General features: G+C 40.4%; 1 pseudogene; it reads left to right on the top strand.

Annotated features, from left to right (window-relative positions):
• Positions 1-224: 224 nt before the first annotated feature.
• LOC117033735 (CWF19-like protein 1) lies at positions 225-12153 on the top strand (annotated as a pseudogene).
• Positions 12154-12903: the final 750 nt, after the last annotated feature.

Here is a 12903-nt window from a genome sequence, read left to right as displayed (position 1 = left end):
ATTGTTTCTGCCTCTGTTTCTCACTGCATATTGGCTTTCTTCTCTCAGGACAAACCAGCATTCCTCAGAAGAGGGAAAACATGGCTACCGACATTGTATAAGTTATATATTATAGAGTTTCAACCACTGCAGAGATGTTATCTCTGGGCCAAGCCAAATCCTAGGGAAGGGCCTTAATTGGTCCAGTGGGGTCAGCTCTTGTCAGAGTGGAGTCTTATAAAAACATGGGGGCAATCATTGGCACACGGTCAGCAGGAGAAAGGATCAGTGCCAAGAAGAATATGGAAAGACTAAGCAACCACGACGCAAGTCATTTGCTCAATGCTGAACAGCTAGTAAGTGGTACATGCGGGATCATAAACTGAAGGTCAATTTCCAGTACACTGTTGTTTTGTTTGGGTTTTTTTTGTCGAATAGTTATAGCAGATACTAAAAAATTTAATTTTCCTGGCTCAACACTATTGTTTTCTTGTCAGAGAAAATATTCAGAACACCAAAATAAAAATAAGACCAAACACAAAGTAATCTTAGTTTTTTCATTCAAAAACCACTTAAAGTTCTTCTAAATGATCATTATACCCAATAATTCTCATTAGAGATTTATTCATAGAAAATATAGAATATTTGGGTTAAGCATGTATTTTGTGTTAACTTGTATTAGAAAAACTGTCCTTTTTACTGCTCTTCTGATTCTATTTTTTTCTTACTATCTCTTTGTCATAGATATAAAATGCACTAAAAAGTGCTAGTTGGTTTTGCCCTGAGATAAATGAAAGATGATTGTACCGTGCTTTGATATGTAAATAACTTCACTACAAGCTACCACTTATTAAAGCCACAGTTTTAGAACAAATAGCATATTGCTAAACATTTCAGACCAAAAAGTTCCTGGGTAAGTAAGTTGCTATTGATCTGCATTTCCTAGTTAAGTAATTCTTTATTGATTTATATTTGTTTGCCCTAAACCAAGTGCTTCAATCATTGGAAAATGTAAAATGAGAGAAACTGAAAATGGAGACTTTTGACAAAATATATCGTAATAGAAAGGAGACGCTAAGCCTTTCTTTTTTCCCCCTCTAGTCAGCTTTAACAGCATCTTTTTATTTTAATTTTTAAATTCACAACTCCCCATTGTTCTTGATGAGCTCTAGGGATCCCTTGGTTAATCAGTTGAAGGCATTGCTGAAAGGATTTACACAGTGCCTAAACTCGACCAGTTGGCTTGAGATGAGAATAGATGGATTTGCAAACAAACTAATGGATTTCAGGTATCAGCTCTCTTCTCCCGGTGAGACACCGGGTTAGGCTCAGCCTCGTGGCCTGTTAAGGCATGACCTGCCTGTATTTGCTTCACTAGGTACCTCTAGGCAAGAGCAGAAAAAGTCCCAGAAGTGAACTCTGCAAGTATGAAAGCAGGAAACTCAAATGAAGGGTAGCAGACAGGACACCAGAATGAAGGCCTATGAATGATCTTCTAAACGAATAAGAGAACAAAATCTGTTCATCCTCATATTTGATTTCCTTCACGTAAATCAAATCCCGCCAAACAGGCTTATGGCATGGGGTTCCTTACGCAGAAGTACAAGACAGGATGCAGCAGGGGAATAGAAGACAAGGTGATTCCCCCACAGATGACTTTCAATAGAGAAACAAGAAACAGCATTTGCAGAGAAACACCAGGAGGGACCCACAGGGCCAGGAACCTCTCAGAAACCACAGTTGAGTTCACACCAACTCGGAAAACTGTACTGGCACTAAGATGGAGAGCCAATTGGAACACAAAGCAGCAAATTTGAAAGGTGTGCCAGACCCTTTAAAATGTAATCACAGCCACCGATCAAAGGACAGGTTTAATATAAGCAGCTTGCAAAAGACTCCTGATCTCATTTGAACAGTTCACATTCCACTCACCTGCACAATGGCGTTACCTTCAGGATACCCTCTTTAGCGAAGTCTTTTTTCCCCTCTCACACTTAGAAGAGTAGACTGTTTGTCATTTGCATATGTTTGTATCCTTTTTCTCTTGAATTGCTCAATTCACTGATGTTGTACTGTGATCACTCTGTAGAAGAATACATTGGGAGTGCTTCGTGGGACAGAAAGACTCCATGGATCCCTACCCGTTTACTTTCCACCCCTCTCAGCCTTAATCTGTGCCCAGGGAGAATGACCGCCACCAACTGTGCCACATGGGCTCCCTTACCCTCTGGGGTCCAGTTGGGTTTGGCCAGTAGGAAGCTCCGACATGAGGTCAGATAATGGGAGGAGACAAAGGTTGTGGTGTCATTACCCCGACTCCCTTGCAGCTGGATGGCAGTTTAGCAGGAGTGGGCACATCAGAGCCCCGGTGACATGGCTGCAACTCTCTCCCGATTCCAGTGGGAACCTCCTCCCCTTGCTCATGCTGGACGAATGGCAGGGACAGCTTCCTGTCATTGCTACGTTCCGAGGGCTTTGCCCACCCTTTGTGAATCCCTTAACCCTGTCCATACCTGGGTACAGAGTCTTCTTAGTGTATTTTCTTAAATTATTCTTGTATGTACAACATCTCCTTTCCTTCTAGAACTCTGATTGATGAAGTTGGCAAAGAAGTATCATTCACTGTAACACCAAATCTGAAGAACCAACCTGACACAAAGTGCAATGATAATTCCACGAAGGGGAATATTTTCAGAAAGCAGTTATGATGTAGTGAATCGGTACTTGGTTTTCCACACCAGGGTTCAAATTGTGGTTCTGCCTCTTCCTAGATCCATAAACTTGAATATGTCTTGTAGCTTTTCAATAAGATGAGGCGAATAATAATAGTTTTTATTCAGAATTATAACATCACTGAAACATTTTTGTCAAGCAAGCACTTTACAGAGCAAATATTAAGCCAGTTTAATTTATTATTGGATTTTCTATTTAGTATAGTTAAAACATTTTTATGTTTACTTTATGGAAATTATATTCAGCAGGATCATTTTTCTGTAAACCGTACACTAAATATGTGATTTGTTGGTCAGTCATTCTGTCCATATCAAATGTGACTGATTATAGCGTCTATCCTCAGGACTTTTTTTATGGTTATTATAACAGAGCTTCAACAGACCCACATTTAATTTAGATGAATTCAATCAGCTTGGCCAAAAATTAAAATAAATCTAAGAGTTTCAGTGATTTCCCAAATTCACCCCCAAGGGATTTCTAAACTTTGAAAGGCTTTATACATAGTTAGGATAAAATTGTGCCGTGATTCCTCCACGAAGAAATCAAGGAATTAATTGGGGGAGAAGGAGGGTGTTGATGAGAAATGGGTTATTAACATAATCTCAAAACAGCTCCCTACAAATTATAATTTACAAAAGCTACCATTTGCTATACAGTGGAGAAACCAAACAATACCTTAACCAAATGACGAAAATTAACGCCAAGAATATAGGACAAACAGACATGAAGTGCCTAAGGTATGAGAGCCTAAGAAGGACATAGTAGACCCAGAATCATATTATGAGGAAACATTTGGTGAACCAAGTTGCAGGGCACTCTATAAAATAACTGACCCTTAATCTTCAAAAATATCAAGGTCAGGAAAGACAAAAATGACTAAGGAACCATCCCAATTAAATACGATGGAAGAAGCATGATAAATAAGTGTGGTACATACGTGACCCCGAACTAGATTCTATACTGGAAGAACAATTGCTATCAATGATACTGGGATAACTGATGAAACGGAGAATGGATGATACATTATATAAAATCAGTGCAGGCATATTAAGTTTCCTGAATTTGATAACTAGACTGTGGTTATACAAGAAAATACCCTTGGTTCCTGGGAAATACACAAAGTATTAAGTGATAAAAAATCATGATGTACGCAATTTACTCTCAAAGCGTTCAGCAAAAAGTTGTGTGTGGGGGTGTGTGCGCACACACACAGTGAGAATAAAAAGCAAATGTAGCAAAATATTCAAAATCAGTGAATCTGTGTAAAGGGTATATACACGTGTTCTTTGTAATTTCACGAAACTTGTCTTTAAATTGAAAATTATTTCAAAATAAATTCTTTTAAAAAAATAATTACTTGAAGGCATTAGAGAAACACTGATACACTGAAAAAAAATGTTCGTTAAAATCTAATGTAGAAAATCATGATAATGCCAGAGTTAGCAATTTGGAATTGTGAAAGTGTTGCAAAATACTTGAATTATTTACTTGCTGACTATGGTCCTTTTGTGGAATTGCACATTGCATATATTACTCAGCTATACATACATATTACTGTACAGCACTACCCACCACGAATCTTGGTACTCTATATTTATGGGTAATTTAGGGGTTTTCCAGGGTAATTTTTACTACACATGATTTTCAACTTATTTTAGAACTTAAAACCAGTTTTTAAAATTTTACTTCAGTGTATTTCTAGAAAGTCCAATTTTTCTAGGTCAAGTTTTGCAGACCTAAATTTTTAAGCATGAAGTATGCACCATTTTGGGGTTTGTGTTGATTTTTATTTCTGGTCAGTGTGCTGGATATTCTCCTTTGTCTCTCCCTTTGCTACTCTGCCCTGAATCTAGGAGCTGCATCCAGAACTGCTGTGCCCTCTGGTTCCCAGTTGGATGTGAAGAGGGGAGATGCCAACAGTAGACCAGAGGATGAGAGCTGAGTGACTCTGGGTATTGATTCCCGGGCCCACCCCAAACCTGGCCAATTCCTGTGCTACAGAGGCCACAGATCCTGTAGGGTGGCCCCTGTCTACAGCTAAAGCATTGTCCTAGCTTCTAGTAACAGTTCTGTCAAATGCTGGCTCTTGAAAATATTACCAAAATTGATAAAGCAAAGCTGCGCTTTTTGCTTATCCCAGGAAGACAGGTCACTGCCTTGACAGTCTTAGCCATAACGTGCAGGAGGGGAGCAAAGTCAGGACATACGTGAGGTTATGAAGGTCTGCTTTGAGGTGGATTTTTCACTGTGGGGCTTGGTTAGAATCGGGCAAAGCTCATGATATGACAGTGTAGGGTTGGTGGATACAGAAAGACAAGGGTTTCCAGGTCAGTTAAAGAATAAACAATTGCGTCGTAAGCTTGGTGGAGCTACCTGTTCTCCTGAGAAAGGGATATTTACTCAAGTGAGAATAAGCTAAGTAACAGGGTATTGAGATGAATGATCTTTCAGGAAGTTCCTAAAACAAGCAGTAAAGTTATGTGAAACTTCACTTCACTGGGCCTGAAATAAAGCTGTGTGGGTGCAGGTGCTTTCTGTTCTCGGCTCCCATCCTATCATGGGATGGTCATGGTCCCGCTGTCACTGGCCACGGGCTGCTTCATCATCCTGTGACGGGTTGTCCTTCCCTGCCTACACCCTTGTTAATCATCGATTAAGTTTTTGGGTTTTTTTTTTTTTTTTAATTATCCCATTTGAATGTGACATACACTTCTTACTGGCACCCTCGCTGATAAAGATAATTATGAGTTGGCTAAACATGTTTTCATTTGTGTATATTTATGCACTCGGCAGCTCTCACAGAATTGCTCTGTTGTCCAGTATTAATCAATCACATTACTAGTCCATGTCAATATTATTGGGTAGGGTTTATTCACTGAAGGTGCAGCAAACTGCGAACCAGAGGGAAAGCTCGTGCTTTGTGCCTGGATCTATTTGGCCCCTCACTAGAGACGTCATCTCTGATCTTCTGCACTCGTCCCGGCGGAGGACAGGACATACTGGGAATAAGACTGGCCGGTTCCAGATCTGCCCTTCCACCCTCGTACTGAAAACTGCACTTCTGCTTCTCGCTGGGTCTCCATCTCCATCATGATAAGCTATCTAGTGACTCCAAGTTGCTTTATTCTCAGCCGTCCTAGCTGCCAAGAACTGGAGACTTGACCATAATTCCCAGCTAAGTGCTAAGGCAGCTATCAGCTGACCACGTTGCCGGTTGCTGCTGGCCTGTGAGGATTTCTAGCACCAGTCCTTGAATCAATCTCTCCTCTAGCCATCTAGCCACTTCCTGGTGTGTGCATGCACGTGTGTGTGTTTGAACCCCCAGAGCCACTATATGCCCACACTACCTCCCCTACTGCTGACCTCTTCAATATGGTATCTGTTCTCTAAGTATCTAACAGAGAAAATGAAAAAAAAAAAAGGGTCGTATGCTGACTCCTCTCATAACACACTCACAAAAGCTCAAAATAAACTTAATCCTTAAAAGAAACCAAGCAAAGAATATAAATGCATTGTTTAAGCATATTTCCTGAATATGTGGAAGCCTCCTGGTCTTTCTCCTTCCTACTAAGATGACCGTCATCTTTAATACACATACCTCAGAAACATCCGCAAGTATTGAATTGAATTATTTAATGTGGTTTAGCATGGCTATTTGTTGTTAGACCGGCTTGAATGAAATGAAGGAAAGGACATAAGACAGACACAGAGGAGAGCAACTACAGGCAAATCACACAAGGTTTCATTCATCATTCTTTGCTTTCATGCCAGGAAGTATTTCCGTTTAGTTATAGTATGCACATTACGTTTATTTCAAGGAGATACAAAACTGCGTATAATGTATATCCCAATACTTACAGAGATAAAAGTGAACTCTACATAAAAGCTTGTGTCACATGCAATTGCACTGGCGTTTCTTTGTTTTTTTAAGAGAGACAGTGTTTTCCTAAAGGACATGTTATGAATACTCAATGTACGAGTAGGAAATATGAAATCTCCCTTTGGATGTCATATTGCACTCTACTCTGAGAGAGCCACGTGACTGAAATACTGGAGTCATGCCAGGGACTCCAAGGGCCTCTCATGTAATGCACTACATGGGGAGAGCCTGCCTGCTGAATGTTTTTAATTTTTATTGCATAAATTATACACCAAACAATCTAATATAGTGATTAAAAGCTTTGGGTTTCAAGTTAGACAAACCTGGGTTTGACTTCCAACTCCTGATCTCCGTAGCCCTGTGGGCTTTTACAAATTAATTTATTTCATTACACCACGGTCATCTCAACTAAAACAGGGGATACAGTTAGCACCTACTCATAAGGTTATTATGAGAATTAAGTGAAATAATACATGAAAAACGTAAAGCACAATTCTTGCTTCTGTAGGAAGGACTTAACACGACTGTCATTCAAAGTCACTCTTTTAATGTTGAATTTGTACTGGGGGAATGGCCGGTGTTCACTTTAACCCTAGTATCTCCATTCAGAGCAGAGCCAATGATTAACACTTGCTAACTTCTCTCCACCACACCGTTGCTAATACTCAACAGCCCATCAGGGATTTTCATATGGAAGGTACACCGGCGTCATTGTTGTGTCTAAAGTCAAGCTTCTATCCTCTGCCACCTAAAGAGTTCTTCCTCCTCATTTAGCAACTGTTGCTAAACTGGAAAAATTCCCTTGTTCGCAAAGACCGCTAGAGTCATGAATTTGGCTTGATTCAATTATAGACTAAGGAAACGAAAACAGAACCACTGCACAGGTTATTGTCCTTCTTCAGATATATATAAAATCTGGTCATCACTATTAGTGTAGGACTGTAATCTGTAAAATGAATCCCCCTCCAAAAGAATCAATGAAAAGTTTTTCAAAAGGTTGATGCAATTAAAAGAAAAAAACTGACCAATACTTAAATTTAAAGCACTTAGTAAATTTCCTGCAGTTCTCTCAGAGTTAGAAAAACAATCCAAAATCTTTATATTTGTATACGTAGTACCTGAAAGTTGATTAAGGTCTTTCACACATATTCACTCTTCAAGAATAGGAAAGTAGGGTTATTATTCTTGTTTTTGCATATAACAATACAGAGACAATGCTTTAGCTAGTACTGTTGGGAAACCCCAATGGCTCAGATAAGGTGCAGAAATGCAATTGAAGTGAGGGACAGCCATGTAACTCTCCGAAGGAAGAGTTTTCCAGGGAGCGGGGGCCGCAAGTGCAAAGGCCCTGAGACCAGAAGCTGCTTGGTGTGGTGAGGAAATGGCAAGGTGGGCATGGGACTGGAACAGAGGTAGCCAGGAGCCTTGCAATGTAGGGACTTATAGGCAACAGGAATAGCTTTGGACTCTTTACCCTGCACCTTCCCGAAGAGCTCTCAACTGGAGAGCGGCAGGTCTGGGACATAACTTTGAGTCTTTCAGTTCAAAATCTGAAGTGGTGACACCTAAAAAGGGCTTCTTAGGTAAGCGGGTAAGACTCTGGATGGACTCTTTCAGTACCACCACAAAGACCACCATTTTATCTCCGCTACTGTACCAGCGTCCAGCATATTTACAATCTGTCTGGTTCCAACTCTCCTATGAATCCAGCCCACATTCTCAGGCATTCCTTTTTTTTCTCTTCTTTTGCTCAAAACCCACTCACAAGAGCTCAAGGACTGGCAGAGTAATCAACAAAGAGATGATCCTTCTCATGTTTTCTGCTTTAGCTACTGGTAAGAATTTGGTTCTAATCCAAACTGTCACACTCTACTTGTGACAGAAGCAAGTCATTTAAACTTTGTTTTCCTCTCTCAGCAAAATAAAGATACTGGTGCTACTGACATTTTTAAAGGCTGCTATATCCCAGAAAAATGAGGTAATAACTGTATAGCTGCATGACTATATAACTGTTTTGGTCTCTTTTCCAGAAAGATATGTCAGCAAGTATTCATTAAGCAACCCTATGTTCCCAGCCTGTGCTAGAAGTTAAATGCCCAAGCCCTGATCACAGAGAACTCAAAATTCTCTTCAGTAAAAATGTAATGTCTTCATAAGCAATGACTGGAGCTTAGGATGTTAAAATTAAGTGAAGGACCACAGTCATTCTGCCAGGTCCCTATGTCCTGCTCTCTAATGGGGCCATCGGAAGCAGCTGATATCAGACCAGGCTTTAGGCTTCTCTGAATTAGTAGGAAGCACGGTCCTCATTTTTGCCTTCAATGTGTATAAATTTTTTGTTTAAAAAAATATATCAGGCTTTCACAAAAAGAAAACGGACATCAAGGTCATTTAGTCCCTTCAAGGAGATCAGGAATACCATGCATTTATGTTCTGTTCAACAAGACAGACCCAGTGGCTGTTTCCTAATGATTTCTGAGAAGACCCCGGTACCCACCCAACCCTTAACTTTCCCCTTTCCCACTGACCCAACCAAAGGGCCTGTAATTTCCGTTTTGTGGTTCAGTTCTTTGGAATAAATATACTATGTTTACTGAAAGTCCTTGTTAGAATGCAAGCAAGTTACTAAGAAGAAGTAACCCATTCACTGATTAGCGCAGATTCATATATAATTTCCATACCAAGGAGAATAGGCTTAGGAGACTGCAAAAGGTTTTGTGGTAAGATAGACTGAGAAAACTGGAACAAAGGAACCCCAAGATAAAAACACATATCTACTTAGTAGAATGCTCAGAGGAGAAAAGGAAATGGGAAAGGAAGATAAGAGTACTTAAGTCCGACTCAAAACTTTCCAATTTTGTCTAGGGCTGCTCTGGTGTTCTAGAGTGAGACTGAATAACAGATACCCTGCTTCAATTCCTCCACTTCAGAGAAAATATTGTCCAGGACATTTAAGTGACTTGTTCAAGTCCATTCAGGAAGTTAAGTGACAGAATAAAGATTAGATATCTAGACTCCTGACTCCCCACCTGCTTCGCTAAATTAAAAAAAAAAAAAAAAAAAAAAAGGCAGCTCTCAAGATTAGGATCTTTGGTTTGGGTTTTTCCGGACCCTATTTTCAAGGCTTTTCAGTCTTTGAATGAAAGGTTCTTTTATTTTGGCTGTCCTGAATGCTTATTCAAGAAAAAGGCTATTAGGCAGGGCTGAAATTGGGATTAGTACCCAAAGAAACTTAACTGGTAGAGTACATATCAAAATTCAGAAGTAGAAAAGTTCTCCTGGATCAGAGGTTAGAGCAATAGGCAGACACATTTCCTCTTTTCTTCCCACACTCTCATCTTAAAAATAATACCAGACAGTACTAGACATCAAAGACAGGCAGCTGAGACAGGAGGAAGTGACTGTTCAAACAGGGAGGGATTCAGCAAGGTAAGTCCCTAACAAATAAGCTCTGGTGATAAATGGGACAAAGCCATCACCGAATTTATCAGTGTCTCCAAAAACATATGGATCTAGCCCACAAACATCATGAAATGTTTTCTTGATAAAGCTGGTGATTGATGTGGGTGTGTAGAAGAATAGTGCTTGATACAAACAGCTAAAAAAAAATTTTAAATGTCTCACTTTTTTTTTTTTTAAGCTCAAGGGAAGACATTATGGTTAAATGAAAAAAGACTGTTGTTGAATCCCATAGATCTGTTTTTTTATTATTATTATTATTATTATTATTATTATTATTATTATTATTTCCAGGATAAAAGAAAGAGCATGACAAAGAGAAGTATGAAGGGGGAAAGAATCCAAATATGATTTGTTTTGCATATTTATCCGGTGTTTGTATCTTTCATAGACAGTATGGTTCCTTGGTTAAGGGTAGTGATAAAAAGCTAAGAAGACCCAGCATGGGACCGGTGTCCTAATTTTCAGAGGTCATTGCCACCTAAGCTATTGGGACCAATGCCTCAGAGACCCCTGTGCTTCTTGGCTGTGGAGATGCTGAAAGAAAGTTTCATGTTTTATTCAATACAGTTTGAGCAATTCAGAAGAAAAGTGGAAACTTTGACCTGCTGTCAGGTGTAGGAAATTTCTTTGGCTCCATGCCAGATGCTGAACGGGAGGAGCTTAAAACTGGCATCAAGAGAGCTCCTATTCAGATATATATTCTAGGTGCCAACCACCAGGAAACAGTAAAATATTTCCAAGATGCTGATGGGTGTGAAACAGCTGAAAACATTACTTATCTGGGTCATAAATGTGTCTTCACTGGAAGCTGGGGGACACAGATTGGGTAGCTCTGTGGGACAGACTCCTTAAGTGACCTGGTCCCAGGTTATAGTTCTCATCCCAGCGATGTGTCTTCCCTGAGACAATGCTGTGTTCAACATCCCACTTCATGGATGTTGAGATCTTGCTCACATTCCCGTGGCCCAAATATGTGGGAAACCTTGGGGATTCTCTGGAGAAGTGGATACAAAGAGCATGGCTCTGCTTTGGTCTCCAGTCTTACCATGGCCTTGAAACCAAGATATCCTTTGCTGCTTTGGGAAAGACCTATGTGAGAAGCTTCCATATTGAAACCACATCATTCTGGAGGAAAATGCACAGCCTGCCACCAGGTTCATAGTTCTGACAAATGCTGGAAATCCAGAAAAGAAGAAGTATTTTTATGCATTCAGTATTGTTCCCATGAAACTAATGGATGCTGCAGAACTGGTAAAACAGCCTCCAGGTGTCACTGAAAACCCTTAAAGAAAATCTGGGAAGGAAGCATCCTTAGGAAAGCAAATTCCTGCTCCTGAGGAAGAGTCAGCCTGTCAATTTTTCTTTGATTTAAATGAAAAGCAGGGAAAGAACGTTCACCTACAAGCAGAAATAGCAAATCTTCTCCCCACCCAAAGCAGCCTCCCAAACTTCCAGCCTCCAGGACCGGAGGCTGGTTTGGCTTTGGCCTTGCCAAACCCTAAGTGGAGAAGCGTTCGCAACACATTGCTAACTTGCCCTGGCCTAAGGAGGCTCATCTGCTGACCATGTCCTTATCCTGCCCACTGGACATTACCAGTTCCTGGTGGAGCTTTCAGCAGAGGTGGTGGAAGAAGTGGAAAGGGTAAAGCTACACAGAGGCAGTTCTTTAAGAGAGGAGGGAAAGGGGGTGTTCTATCGGAGAGAAATTAGGAGAGCCATCACCTCCAGCTCCAGGTCACTCCTGTGCCACTCAGCCACTGCGCTCCTGGTGACAGAAAGGTACCTTCATTACCCAGGCACAGGAGCCATAGACAGAGCTGCTGGGAATCCCAGAGCCCTCTGACATCGATTGCACATCCAGGAGTGGCATATTTTTTTATGTTGCACTTGGCAAGGGAGAGAAGCTTTTCCATAGAATTAAAAAGAATTTCCCTTTGCAGTTTGGAAGGGAGGTCCTGGCCAGTGAAGTCATCCTTAAAATTCCTGATACGTGTGACTGGAGGCAGTGTCAGATCAGCAAGGAAGGGGAGGAGACCCTGGCTCGCTGCTTCCGCTTCCGGGAAGTCTTGGAGCCCTTGGACTTCACTCTGGATGGCTAAGCAAAGGGAAAGGCACTTAATGAACTTCACAAGGAGGAGCAGTGGCCTGTTTTCTAAGAAACTACCATCTCCCTTGGGGCCTGTTTCCCTGCCCTTGTGTGTGTGTGTGTGTGTGTGTGTGCATTCCCAAGGAACCTGTCTGCAGCAAGAGGCCTAAGATTGAAGATTTGGTGGAAAAAGTCACACTCTAGGATGAAAATCCTATATTAAAAGCATATCTGTCATCCAGATCCAACTACAGCTTTTGTTTATCAACATTTTCAAAAACACTTAAACTATCAAATAAAATCCAAATACTTTAAAAAAAAAAAAAAGCTAAGAAGACCTGGACTCATAACATAGACCTAGTCTTTGCTGGCTATGTGACCACGGGCAAGCTGTTAACCTCACTTCTCTTGAAATAGTAAAAATAAAAACCAACTTATAGGATTGTCATGAGGATTAAAACTGAACAAAAAATCACAAGTAATGCACCTACAACATAATGCCTGGCATACAGTAAGCACTCAACAAAAATATACTCCCTCTCCTTTGGGTGCACGCACAGGAAAATCAAGTACCTATATAAAGTAATTTAAGAAATATTTGTCTCTATACGCTAGCCCCTAAATATCTTCTCATTTAAAACTGGGGTTATTTTCACTTTAAAGATTTCTTGGTCCTTGAAAATACCACTGAGAGGAACAACATCTGGGATTTTAAGATGTAAAAATTAATAGGCATTCTATTTAAGGGTGATGAAAGTGATAA

This window comes from Rhinolophus ferrumequinum, chromosome 14 (genome assembly GCF_004115265.2).
Source record: "Rhinolophus ferrumequinum isolate MPI-CBG mRhiFer1 chromosome 14, mRhiFer1_v1.p, whole genome shotgun sequence".
Lineage (NCBI taxonomy): Eukaryota > Metazoa > Chordata > Mammalia > Chiroptera > Rhinolophidae > Rhinolophus > Rhinolophus ferrumequinum.
The sequence above is the reverse complement of the archived record's forward strand: the minus strand, read 5'-3'. Positions and strand labels throughout refer to the sequence as shown.